Source organism: Trachypithecus francoisi, unplaced genomic scaffold (assembly GCF_009764315.1).
Source record: "Trachypithecus francoisi isolate TF-2019V2 unplaced genomic scaffold, Tfra_2.0 Lachesis_group12, whole genome shotgun sequence".
NCBI lineage: Eukaryota > Metazoa > Chordata > Mammalia > Primates > Cercopithecidae > Trachypithecus > Trachypithecus francoisi.
Genome location: NW_022681457.1, coordinates 83,830,199 through 83,842,468, shown reverse-complemented (window position 1 = coordinate 83,842,468; position 12,270 = coordinate 83,830,199). Strand labels below are relative to the sequence as shown.

General features: G+C 43.9%; 1 protein-coding gene across 3 annotated transcripts in view; it reads left to right on the top strand.

Annotated features, from left to right (window-relative positions):
• Positions 1-12,270, top strand: part of NFYC (nuclear transcription factor Y subunit gamma) — an 81,800-nt gene that overhangs the window by 35,595 nt on the left and 33,935 nt on the right. Inside the window, exon 1 of one of the 3 annotated variants that reach the window (XM_033226917.1) lies at positions 8,868-9,052. The exons of the other annotated variants lie outside the window; for them this stretch is intronic. The gene's annotated coding sequence lies outside the window, so the exon portion shown is untranslated. Of the gene's footprint in view, positions 1-8,867; positions 9,053-12,270 lie in introns of those variants that run through there. 3 annotated transcript variants of the gene reach the window in all.

The window sequence follows — 12,270 nt, the reverse complement described above, 5'->3', positions numbered from 1 at the left end:
GCTAATTTTTGTCTATTTTTTTTGTATAGACAGGGTGTACTGTGTTGCCCAGACTGATCTTGAGGTCTCAAACTCCTGGGCTCAAGTGATCCTCTCGCCCTGGCCTCCCCAAGTGCTGGGATTACTGGCGTGAGCCACTGGGCCTGGCTGGCAATTTCTTAAAATAAGGCAGCAGTGAAGTTTGTTGCTTCAGTTGACTCTTCCTTTCCTGAAAGATTTCTTTGTAGCATGCTTTTCTGTTTGATAGCGTTTTACCCAGAGTAGAGCTTCTTTCAGAGTTGGAGTTTGTCCTCTCAAGTCCTGCCACTATTTTATGAACTAAGTTTATATAATATTCTAATGTTCATAGCATTTTCACTGGAAGTAGGTTCCATTTCAAGAAATCACATTCTTTGCCTTCCGTAAGAAGCAACTCTTCATCTGTTAAAGTTTTACATGAAATTGCAGCAATCCAGTCACATCTCAGGCTCCACTTCTAATTACAGTTCTCTTGCTGTTTCTACTACATCTACAGTTACTTCTTTCACTGAAGCCTCGAACCCCTCAAAATCATTCAGGAGGATTGGAATCAACTTTAGACTCCTGTTAATGTTTATATTTTGACCTCCTCCCACGAATTTTGAATTTTTTTTTTTTTTTTTTGAGACAGAGTCTCGCTCTGTTGCCCAGGCTGGAGTACAGTAGCACGATCTTGGTTCATTGCAGCCCTGACCTCCCAGGCTCAAGTGATCCTCCTACCTCAGCCTCCCAAGTAGTTGGGACTATAAGCATGTGCCACCACACCCAGCTAATTTTTGTATTTTTTGTAGAGACAAGGTTTTGCCATGTAGCCCAGGCTGGTTTTGAACTCCTGAGCTAAAGCAGTCCTCCCACCTTGGCCTCCCAAAGTTCTGGGATTACAGGTGTGATGCACTGTGCCTGGCCATGAATATTCTTTTTCTTTTTTTTTTTTTTTCTTTTTTTTGAGACGGAGTCTCGCTCTGTCGCCCGGGCTGGAGTGCAGTGGCCGGATCTCAGCTCACGGCAAGCTCTGCCTCCCGGGTTTACGCCATTCTCCTGCCTCAGCCTCCCGAGTAGCTGGGATTACAGGCACCGCCACCTCGCCCGGCTAGTTTTTTGTATTTTTCAGTAGAGACGGGGTTTCACCGTGTTAGCCAGGATGGTCTCGATCTCCCGACCTCGTGATCCGCCCGTGTCGGCCTCTCAAAGTGCTGGGATTACAGGCTTGAGCCACCGTGCCCGGCGCTTTTTTTTTTTTTTTTTTTGAGACGAAGTCTTGCTCTGTCACCCAGGCTTGAGTGCAGTGGCATGATCTCAGCTCACTGCAACCTCCTGGGTTCAAGCAATTCTCCTGCCTCAGCCTTCCTAGTAGCTGGGATTACAGGCCCACACCACCATGCCCAGCTAAGTTTTGTATTTTTTTGTAGACAGGGTTTCACCATGTTGACACAGCTGGTCTCGAACTCATGACCTTGTGATCTGCCTGCCCTGGCCTCCCAAAGTGCTAGGATTACAGGCATGAGCCACCGTGCCCGGCCTGCCATGAATATTCTTAATGGCATTTAAAATGGTGAATCCTGTCTAGAAGGTTTTCAGTTTACTCAGATCTGTCTGAGGAATCCCAGTCTATGGCAGTTGTATCCTTATGAAGTGTTTTTATTTTTGAGACAGTCTCACTCTGTCACCTAGGCTGGAGTGCAGTGGTGTGATCTTGGCTCACTGCAACTTCATGCTTTGGCCTCTAGAATAGCTGGGACTACAGGCGTGCACCACCAAGCCTGGCTAATTTTTGTGTTTTTAGTAGAGATGGGGTTTCATCATGTTGGCCAGGATGGTCTCGAACTACTCACCTCGGGTAATCCTTCTACCTTGGCCTCCCAAAGTGCTGGGATTATAGGCATGAGCCACTGCGCCCAGCCATGTATTTCTTCAATAAGACTTGAATGTTGAAATTACTCTTTGATCCATGGGCTGCAGAATGGATATTGTGTTAGTAGGTATTAAAATATTAATCTCGGCCGGGCGTGATGGCTCACGCCTGTAATCCCAGCACTTTGGGAGGCCAAGACGGGAGGATTACTTGAAGTCAGGAATTTGAGACCAGTCTGGCCAACATGGCGAAACCCCATCTTTACTAAAATTAGAAAAATTAGCTGGGTGTGGTGGCGCATGCCTGCCATCCCAGCTACTTGGGAGGCGAGGCATGAGAATTGCTTGAACCCAGAAGGCGGAGTTTGCAGTTACCTGAGATAGCACCACTGCACTCCAGCCTGGGCAACAGAGCGAGACTGTCACAAAACAAAACTCTGATGGAGTTGTGCAAGGAGATTAATGTTATTTGTTTTTTGAAACGGAGTCTCACTCTGCTACCCAGGCTGGAGTGCAGTGGTGCCATCTTGGCTCACTGCAACCTCTGCCTCCTGGGTTTAAGCTATTCTTCTATCTCGGCCTCCTGAGTAGCTGGGGTTACAGGTACCCACCATCACGCCCAGCTAATTTTTATATTTTTAGTAGAGACTGGTTTCACCATGTTGGCCAGGCTGGTCTAGAACTCCTAACCTCAGGTTATCCGTCTACCTCGGCCTCCCAAAGTGCTGGGATTACAGACGTGAGCCACCATGCCCAGCCTCCATCAGAGTTTTTGGATGACCAGGTAGGTATATTGTTAGTGAGCAGTAATATTTTGAAAGGAATCTTTTTTTTCTGAGCAGTAGGTCTCAACAGTGAGCTTAAAATAGTGAACCATGCTGTAAACAGATGTGCTGTCATCCAAGCTTTGTTCCATTTATAGAGCACAGGCAGAGTAGATTTAGTATAATTCTTAAGGGCCCTAGAATTTTTGGAATGGTAAATGAGCATCGGCTTCAACAGGCATTGACTTCTCCTTGATGGCATCTTCTTCCAGTAAAAGTCCATTTTGTCTACACTGTAATTCTATTGTTTAATGTAGCCAGTTGCATCAATTACCCTAGGCAGATCTTCAGGATAACTTGCTGCAGCTTCTATGTTAGCACTTGCTGCTTCACCTTATACTTTTATGTTATGGAAATGGCTTCTTTGCTTAAACCTCATGAACCAACTTTTCTTTTGCAGCTTCCTCACCTCTCTCAGCCTTCATAGAATTGAGGAGAGTGAGGGCATTGCTCCGCATTAGGCTTTGGCTTACAGGAATGTTGTGGTTGATTTGATCTTCTGTGTAGACCACTGATACTTTCTTCATATCAGCAGTAAAGCTGTTTGCTTTCTTATTTGTGTGTTCACTGGAGGAGCACTTTTAATTTCCTTCAAGAACTTTTTCTTTGCATTCACAGCTTGGGTAAGTGTTGGGTGCAAGAGGCCTAGCTCTTGGTCCATCTCAGCTCTTTTTTGTTGTTGTTTTGAAACGGAGTCTTGCTCTATTGCCCAGACTGGAGTGCAGTGGTGCAATCGCAGCTCACTGCAACCTTCGCCTCCTGGGTTCAAGAGATTCTCCTGCCTCAGCTTCCCGAGTAGCTGGGATTACAGGCGCCCACCACCACACCTGGCTACTTTTTGTATTTTTGATAGAGATGGGGTTTCACCATGTTGGTCAGGGTGGTCTTGAACTCCTGACCTCAGGTGATCCACCCTCCTCGGCCCCCCAAAGTGCTGGGATTACAGGCATGAGCCACTCCACCCGGCCCCATATCAGCTTTTGATGTGCTTTCCTTACTAAGCTTAATCATTTCTAACTTTCGATTGATTGATTTAGAGACAGAGTTTTGCTCTGTCACCCAGGCTGGAGTGTGGTGGCACAATCATAGCTCGCTGCTGCCCAAGGGATCCTCCCACCTCAGCCTTCTGAGTAGCTAGGACCACAGGTGCGTGCCACCAGGACTGGCTAATTTTTCTTTTCCTTTTCTTTTCTTTTTTTTTTTTTTGTAGAGATGGTGGGTGTCTTTCTGTGTTACCAAGCTGGTTTCGAACTTCTGGACTCATGCTGTCAGCCCTCCTTGGTGCCCCAAAGTTCTGGATTACAGGCGTGAGCCACCACACCTGGCCTTTAGTTTTTAAGTGAGAGATGTGAGACTTTTCTTTTACTTGAATGCTTAGAGGCCGTTGTAGGGTTATTAAGTGGCCTAATTTCAGTATTGCTGTGTCTCAGGTAATAGGGAGGCCCGAGGAGAGGGAGAGAGACAGGGGAAAGGCCAGTTGGTAGAGCAGTACCTGTGAAGCACAGTAAAGTGAAATGCAGTAAAACGAGGTATAGTTGTAAAAATGATGTCATCTCATGACAGAGGAAGATATGATCAAAATGCAAGTCACAAAAGTGAGTGAAGAAGGTATGTGCCTTAGTCATAGAGAGATACTTGTTGACATGTTAAGTTGGAGATGCACAGGAATGGTTGGGAACTCAACTCAAAAAGCCTAAGGGCTGCAAGTTGGATTGGGGAACATTAAAGGGGAATGACAATACCAACATTATATTTGTTTCTCAGTCAGTACTGGGCTAAGATATATTTGTTTGCATTTGACAGTGAGAGCATTATTTTTAGGTAAAATGTGTCTTCCCAGGGTGGTTCAACTAGTGCAGTGGGTCTTCAGATAGTGTTATTTGATTATAGTATTGATGAAGAAATTAGAAATCAGTTCCTGGCAGGAGTCACTCTCTGTGTGGAGTTTGAGCATTGTCCCCACGTCTGTTTGGTTTTCTTCCCCAGTACTCTGCTTTCTTCCCACATCCTGAATATGTGCATGTTAGGTTAATTGGCACATCTAAATAGTCTCAGCCTGAGTGAGTGTGTGCCCTGTGATTGAATTGTCCAGGGCTGGTTCCTACCTTGTGCCCTGAACTGTTATGATAGGCTTCAATCATCTGCAACCCTCAACTGGAATAATTAGAAAAATAATCATCTTACTTTTTTTTTTTTTTTTTGAGACAGAGTCTCGCTCTGTCTCATGTTGGCCAGGCTGGTCTTGAACTCCTGGCCTCAGGTGATCCGCCTGCCTTGGCCTCCCAAAGTGCTGGGATTACAGGTGTGAGCCACTGCACCTGGCCTTTTTCCTTTTTTGAGGGGGTGGGGGGAGACAGAGTCTTGCTCTGTCACCAGGCTCTAGTGCAGTGGTGGCGCAACCTCGGCTCACTGCAACCTCCACCTCCCAGATTCAAGCGATTCCCCTGCCTCAGCCTCCTGAGTAGCTGGGACTACAGGTGCGCGCCATCACACCTGGCTAATTTTTTATATTTTTAGTGGAGACGGTGTTTCACCATGTTGGCCAGGACGGTCTCAATCTCCTGACCTCGTGATCTGCCCACCTCGACCTCCCAAAGTGCTGGGTTTACAGGCGTGAGCCACCGTGCCTGATCCCGGCCTTTATTTTTCTTAATCTTTATTAAATGTATGTATAGCTCATAGTTATTTCAGTGTTTAATATTAGAAGGGTCTTGATCTTTATTTAGAAGTTTGGTGATGTTTTTGTGATCAGGAATATGGCATAGGAACTAACTCTTATTTATATCAATTAGACTTTGGTAAAAAAGTTGGTTTTGTTCTGTGTTTGGCTTAAGTTGCAGTTTCCAAGAGCCTATCAAAGACATTAAGGAGGACTTACTCTGCTTTTGGAAGCAGCATTGGTCAAGAATTGGGTTTCATTTTAGGGGAGCTTCCTGTGGTCTTTTTCCCTTGAACAGTTGTGATGTTAGGTTTTTAAATATTATCTCCCAACAACATCTGTTTGGTTTTAGTTACCTCAAAGAGCTGTATTGTGGGTTTTGGCGTACTATAAAAGAGTTTGGTATAGAGAATGAAGTACATGCCAAGGAATAGAGAGCTGAACTAAAGTCTAAAGGTCCTGAGTTTCAGAAACCAGGTCATATTGCAATAAACCTTAGATTTCTTTTTATTTATGAGGTTGATAATTTTGATACATCCTGTTGTTCCATGCCCAGGCGTATCACTAAGGGAAGATTTGGCAGGCATGGTACCTGGTTGAGAGCAAGAGCTTGAAAGATTTCCAAGACAGCCTTAAAAGAGGAACACTCTGATTTTGGAATGTTTTGAAAACTTCCAAGGTTTCATTTTTTCTTTAAGAATGACGAAGAGTAACTGGATATAAGAGTAACAGCTAGATTGCCCACTCATTAGTGGTCTGATTAAATCATCTCACTTCTGCATGATTTTCCCCTTATCTTCTTGCTAATGGATGGCCAGGCAGAGATATTTATCCTCCTCCTACTTACCCATTGTCATTAATATTTCAGACTTTGCTGATCTATCCTGGTCGCTTTTCTGAAGTGGTTCTGACTTTCAAAAGATTTATACTTGGGAATGGTATGCACCCACATTTCCAGCCTTTAAGTCTGCATTGCAGCTTCCAGGACTGTCTTAGATGTTTGTGTGTGTGTGTGTGTGTCCCTTCTGTCCTCCCCTTTTATTTTAAGTCTACGTTAGTAAGTCAGTTTCAGGTAGATTTCTGATTGCAGTCTTGCTTTAAAGTCCTGGAGCTCGTTTAGTCTAAGCTTCTGGAATAGCTTGTATAACCATTTCCTTTGGTTAGGCAATTCCAATAAGTGTTTCAGGACCAAGCTTTCCAAGATTCCTTTTTTTTTTTTTTCCTGAAAGGCCATACCCAGCATTAGTCTTGCCCCTCCTCTTAGGGGTAGTTAGTTATCAGACTGTGTGTTAGATATTGGGAGGGATCCAGAGAGATGAATCATATGCAGATCCTACTCTCAAGGAGCTTGTATAGCAGGAGGGGAAATAAGACATACACATTGATGTGTACATCATACGAAGTATCAAATACAATGAATGATTGTACAAGGTAATGAGGTGAGGACAGAAAAAGAGGTGCAGATCGGGGCTCCTTAAGGCTCCCAAGAGAGGGAGCAGTTCCAGAAAGCAATAGAGAATACTTCGTGGAGAGATAGCAATTGAGTTGAGTGCTTGTAGTCCCAGCTACTTGGGAGGCTGAGGTAGGAGGATTGCTTGAGCCCAGGAGGTAGAGGCTGCAGTGAACCAAGATGACGTCACTGCACTCCAGCCTGGGTAACAGAGCGAAACCCTGGCTCCGAAAAAAAAAAAAGAGAGAGAGAAAGAGAGAGTAGTTTAACATGGAATGAAGAGGATCCTGGAATGAGTCTCTTCTTTTTTATTTTTTTATTATTGTAATTTTGGGGGGGCAGGGTCTCCCTCTGTTGCCCAGGCTGGAGTGCAGTAGTGTGATCATAGCTCACTGTAGCCTCAAACTCCTGGGTTCAGGAGATGCTTCTGCCTCAGCCTCCTGAGTAGCTAAGACTTACAGACGTGTGCCACAATGCCTATTTAAAAAAAAAAAAATTTTTTTTTTTTTACTCTTCTTTTTGAGATGGAGTCTTGCTCTGTCGCCCAGGCTGTTGTGCGGTAGCATTATCTTGGCTCACTGCAACCTCTGCTTCCCAGGTTCAAGTGATCCTGTTGCCTCAGCCACCCAAGTAGCTGGGATTATAAGCATGCGCCACCAAGCCCGGCTAATTTATTTTGTATTTTTAGTAGAAACAGGGTTTCACTATAGCCAGGCTGGTCTTGAACTCCTGACCTCAAGTGATCCTCCACCTTAGCCTCCCAAAGTGCTGGGATTACAGGCATGAGCCACAGCCCCTGGCTTAAAAAAAAAAACACCTTTTTTTAAAGACAGAGTCTCACTGTGTTACCCAGGCTAGTCTCAAACTACTGGCCTGAAGTGGTTCTCCTGTCTCAGCCTCTGGAGTTGTTGGGATTATAGATGTAAGCCACAGCACCCAGCCTCCTCTTACTTTTAAATACTTTCTTTCCCTTATTATCCTAGAAGATGAACCCATGGGATTGTAGATGTTTTAAATGGACGACTTCTGTAGCAAAATCAGTTTATTTGCAATTAATGTGTTAAGATAAGAGGTGGTGATTAAGGTTGCTTTATCTATCTATCTATCTATTTATTTATTTTTGAGACAGAGTCTCGCTGTCACCCAGGCTGGAGTGCAGTGGTGTGACCTTGGCTCACCGCAACCCCCACCTCCTGGGTTTGCAACCCCCACCTCCTTGGTTCCCGAGTAGCTGGGACTACAGGCATGTGCCACCACAGCCAGCTAATTTTTGTATTTTTAGTAGAGACAGAATTTCACCATGTTGGCCAGACTGGTCTCGAACACTTGACCTCAGGTGATCCACCAGCCTTGGCGTCCCAAAGTGCTGGGATTACAGGCGTGAACCACCACGCCTGGCCTGCTTTATATATATAATTTTAATTGTTGGATGTTTTTTTATTTTTTATTTTTTTTTTATTTTTTATTTTTAATTTTTTATTTTTATTTTTTTTTGAGGCGGAGTCTCGCTCTGCCGCCCAGGCTGGAGTTCAGTGGCCGGATCTCAGCTCACTGCAAGCTCCGCCTCCCGGGTTTACGCCATTCTCCTGCCTCAGCCTTCCTAGTAGCTGGGACTACAGGCGCCCGCCACCTCGCCCGGCTAGTTTTTTTTTTTGTATTTTTAGTAGAGACGGGGTTTCACCGTGCTAGCCAGGATGGTCTCGATCTCCTGACCTCGTGATCCGCCCGTCTCGGCCTCCCAAAGTGCTGGGATTACAGGCTTGAGCCACCGCGCCCGGCAATTGTTGGATGTTTTTAAAGCTCCATGCAAAGAATGGATCTGCTTTATGGAAAGCCTTTTGACTAAAAGTACTCACTTTTTCCAGGAATTTACATTAACAATTTGTGTTCTTCTAAGAGACATTACTAATAGTATCTGCAAAGGTGTTAGAAAACATGCTCCAAACCTTTTTCTCTTTTTTCCTTGTGAGAAGATCTTGTGTCCTTCAAAGGAAAATTACCTTTGTCTTTTGAAGTTAGGAATTTATAAAAAGAGTTTGCTGGATGGAAAAACCATAAAGGCCATAACTCTAAAACCTAATGTAAAGAAGAACAGAGCTGTCCAAAGATGGGAAAGAATGTCTTACCACTAAGCCAGTTTCCCGAAACTGGAGTTGGGGGCCCTCAAATGTAAGCCAGTTGACCACTTAAGATAGAATCACCTGGGGTTGGGCAGAGGTTGAAGAAAAGCTGCGAGCATCTTATAAACAGGTGGGCCTGAGTGTCTCCTTATGTCTTTTTTTTTTTTTTTAGTCCTAAACTTCTGTGATGCAGTAAAATGTAAAGGATATTATTGACTTGTATTTTTTGCCTTGACCTATTTGGGATTTCCTAATGTAGATAGGCTTCTCAATTTTAAAACTTAACCTTTAATACATTTTCAGTTCCAAAAAAATTTGGTAATTTCTGTTTTGTACCTAACTTCCACTACCACAGCATGTGGCTCTGAGCCAGCCACAGATTCATGATCTGTTGACTACTCAGATGTTTGGAGGCTGATCATGCCTGCACATCCGTAGTTGGGACAGTTCAAAATTTAAAAACAGACTGCACAGATGGTTCTAGATGTGCTTTTTGAATTGTGTACCTTTGTAATGTTTGGGGGGGATATCAGAGGACAGCCAGAATTTGTTACCAGACTTTTAAATTGTACAGATCTTTGTACTCCAGCTAAACCTACTCGTCCATTAGCAAGTATACAGAGATACAATCCTGGCAATTGCGCATCTTTTTCCTTTGACCTTAGCAGTTTGCGTGGCAGATTGTGCCAAGATGAGGCCTGTCCAGGGACCCATTGCAATAAAAGATTATATTCTTTTGAAGTTTTTTGATAATTGTTTTTATTTCCAGAAAGATATTTTTGTTTGCCCCATTTAAAAAGGTTAAATTGAGTCACTCTCTTCACTTTCATGAGTACCTTATAGGAAACTATTAATAATGATAAATAACTAAACTTCTTTACCTTAATTTGTTGTTGTTGTTGTTGTTCTTAGTGTATCTAAGAGAGTAGCATATAGGCCATGTGTATGTGGTGATAAATGAAAATGCAGGGGTCTTACTTGGTTATTTAGGACTTAAGATTTTATCTAGTCATTTTCAACTGATCAAACACTTCCCTTTAACTCCCTTCAGAAACTCCAAGATCATAGTGTATGTATCCCAGGTACGAGAATTTCTGTTCAGCTGTTTGTAGGCCTCCACCACAAGAAATTGGCTCCAAACCTATTCCCATTACATCATCATCCACTAATGTCATTACACCAGAATGAAATCTGCTTTGAAGCTTGTATTTTTGTTTTCCTTCCCTTTCTTTCCCCTCATTATTTCCTTTAGAAGGGAAAGGGAAGAAAGAAAAAAAAAATTCAGAGACCTGTAAACATTTAACAGTGAATTGGATATCACCACAGGCTAAACCTAGAGTTGTCAGCTTTCATTCCATTCTGCTGTGATAGGGTGTTCTGCTCAGTGTGTATCCACATGGAGCCTGGAAAGTAACAAGTCTGGTCATGTGACAACTGGCTTTGGTGCTTGCTTTCAACCCCTCAGAATTAGTTCCTAATGACTCACATAGTTCTCTGCCAGCATCCCGTCACTGGTATGTTAAACCTTTTCAAATAATTCCTCAGAATAGAAATTCTTAGGAGAGCACTAAATTTCTCCATTCTTTGTGTTTAAACTGTTCTTACATTTAAATATTTGCCAGATAAGCGCTTAAGACATTATAATACAGGTTGAGTATCCTTACTCTGAAAATCTAAAATCCGAAACGTTTTGAGCCCTGACATGACGCTCAAAGGAAATACTCATTTTGGATTTTGGATTTTCAGATTTGGGATGCTCAGCCAGTAAGTATAATGCAAACTTATTCCAAAATCAAAAAAAAAAAAAAAAAAAAACGGACTAGGCATGGTGGCTTACGCCTGTAATCCCAGCACTTTGGGAGGACGAGGCAGGTGGATCATCTGAGGTTAGGAGTTTGAGACAGCCTAGCCAACATGATGAAACCCCATCTCTACTAAAAATACAAAAAATTAGCCAGGCTTGGTGGCAGATGCCTGTAATCCCAGCTGCTCAGGAGGCTGAGGCAGGAGAATCACATGAACCTGGGAGGCGGAGGTTGTAGTGAGCTGAGATTGCAACACTGCATTCCAGTCTGGACAACAAGAGCGAAACTCTGTCTCAAAAAAAAAAAAAAAAAGTCAAAATCCCAAACACTTCTCGTCCCAGGCATTTCAGAATTTCACGTAAGGGATACTCAACCCGTGTTATCTACAGTTATACAGTTATAGCTGATATGGGGATCCTTATTCATATCTTCCCTCCTTTGTCACAAAACAGTTGACTAAATGCAGGTTCTAGCCCTCTTTCTGTATCCTAATTTTTTTTTTTTTTTTTTTTGAGACAGAGTCTCGCTCTGTCGCCCAGGCTGGAGTGCAGTGGCGCGATCTCGGCTCACTGCAAGCTCTGCCTCCCGGGTTCACGCCATTCTCCTGCCTCAGCCTCCCGAGTAGCTGGGACTACAGGCACCCGCCACCTCGCCCGGCTAGTTTTTCATATTTTTTAGTAGAGACGGGGTTTCACCGTGTTAGCCAGGATGGTTTCGGTCTCCTGACCTCGTGATCCGCCCATCTCGGCCTCCCAAAGTGCTGGGATTACAGGCTTGAGCCACCGCACCCGGCTCTCTATCCTAATTTTAATTCTTTTTTTTTTTTTTTTGCGACGGAGTGTTGCTCTGTTGCCCAGGCTGAAGTGCGATGGCATGATTTTGGCTCGCTACAACCTCTGCCTCCTGGGTTCAAGTGATTCTCCTGCCTCAGCCTCCTGAGTAACTGGGATTACAAGCATCTACTGCCATGCCCGGCTAATTTTTGTATTTTTAGTAGAGATGGGGTTTCACCATGTTGCCCAGACTGGTCTTGAACTCTTGATCTCAGGTGATCCACCTACCTCGGCTTCCCAAAGTGTTTGGATTACAGGTGTGAGCCACTGCACCTGGCCTCTGCTTTGTTTTTTTTAACTGTCTTTAAGGCTTCCAGTTGCCAGTGTGCTATGTTAGGCTTTGTGTTTAATAACATGGTTCAGGTTAGGGAAGAACTGGCAAGTAGTTTCATTTCAGAGGCTTCATGTTACCTACACAGTTATTGGCCTCATGTCCTTTGAGGCAGATTTCCCTGAGATTAGAAGGAATCATCATCATCAGGAGCCCCAGAGAAACGGGACCACAGTGTCTAAAACAAAAGAAGAAACCTAGCACACACTCTCTCTCTTCTTTTTAAGAGACAGAGGCTTGCTGTGTTGCCCAGGCTGTCTTGGAACTCTTGGGCCCAAGTGATCCCCCAGCCTCACCTTCCTGAGTAGCTGGAACCACAGGCATGCGCCATTGTGCCCAGCTTGGCTTTTATCTTTTAAGACTCTGGGTTTACATTTCT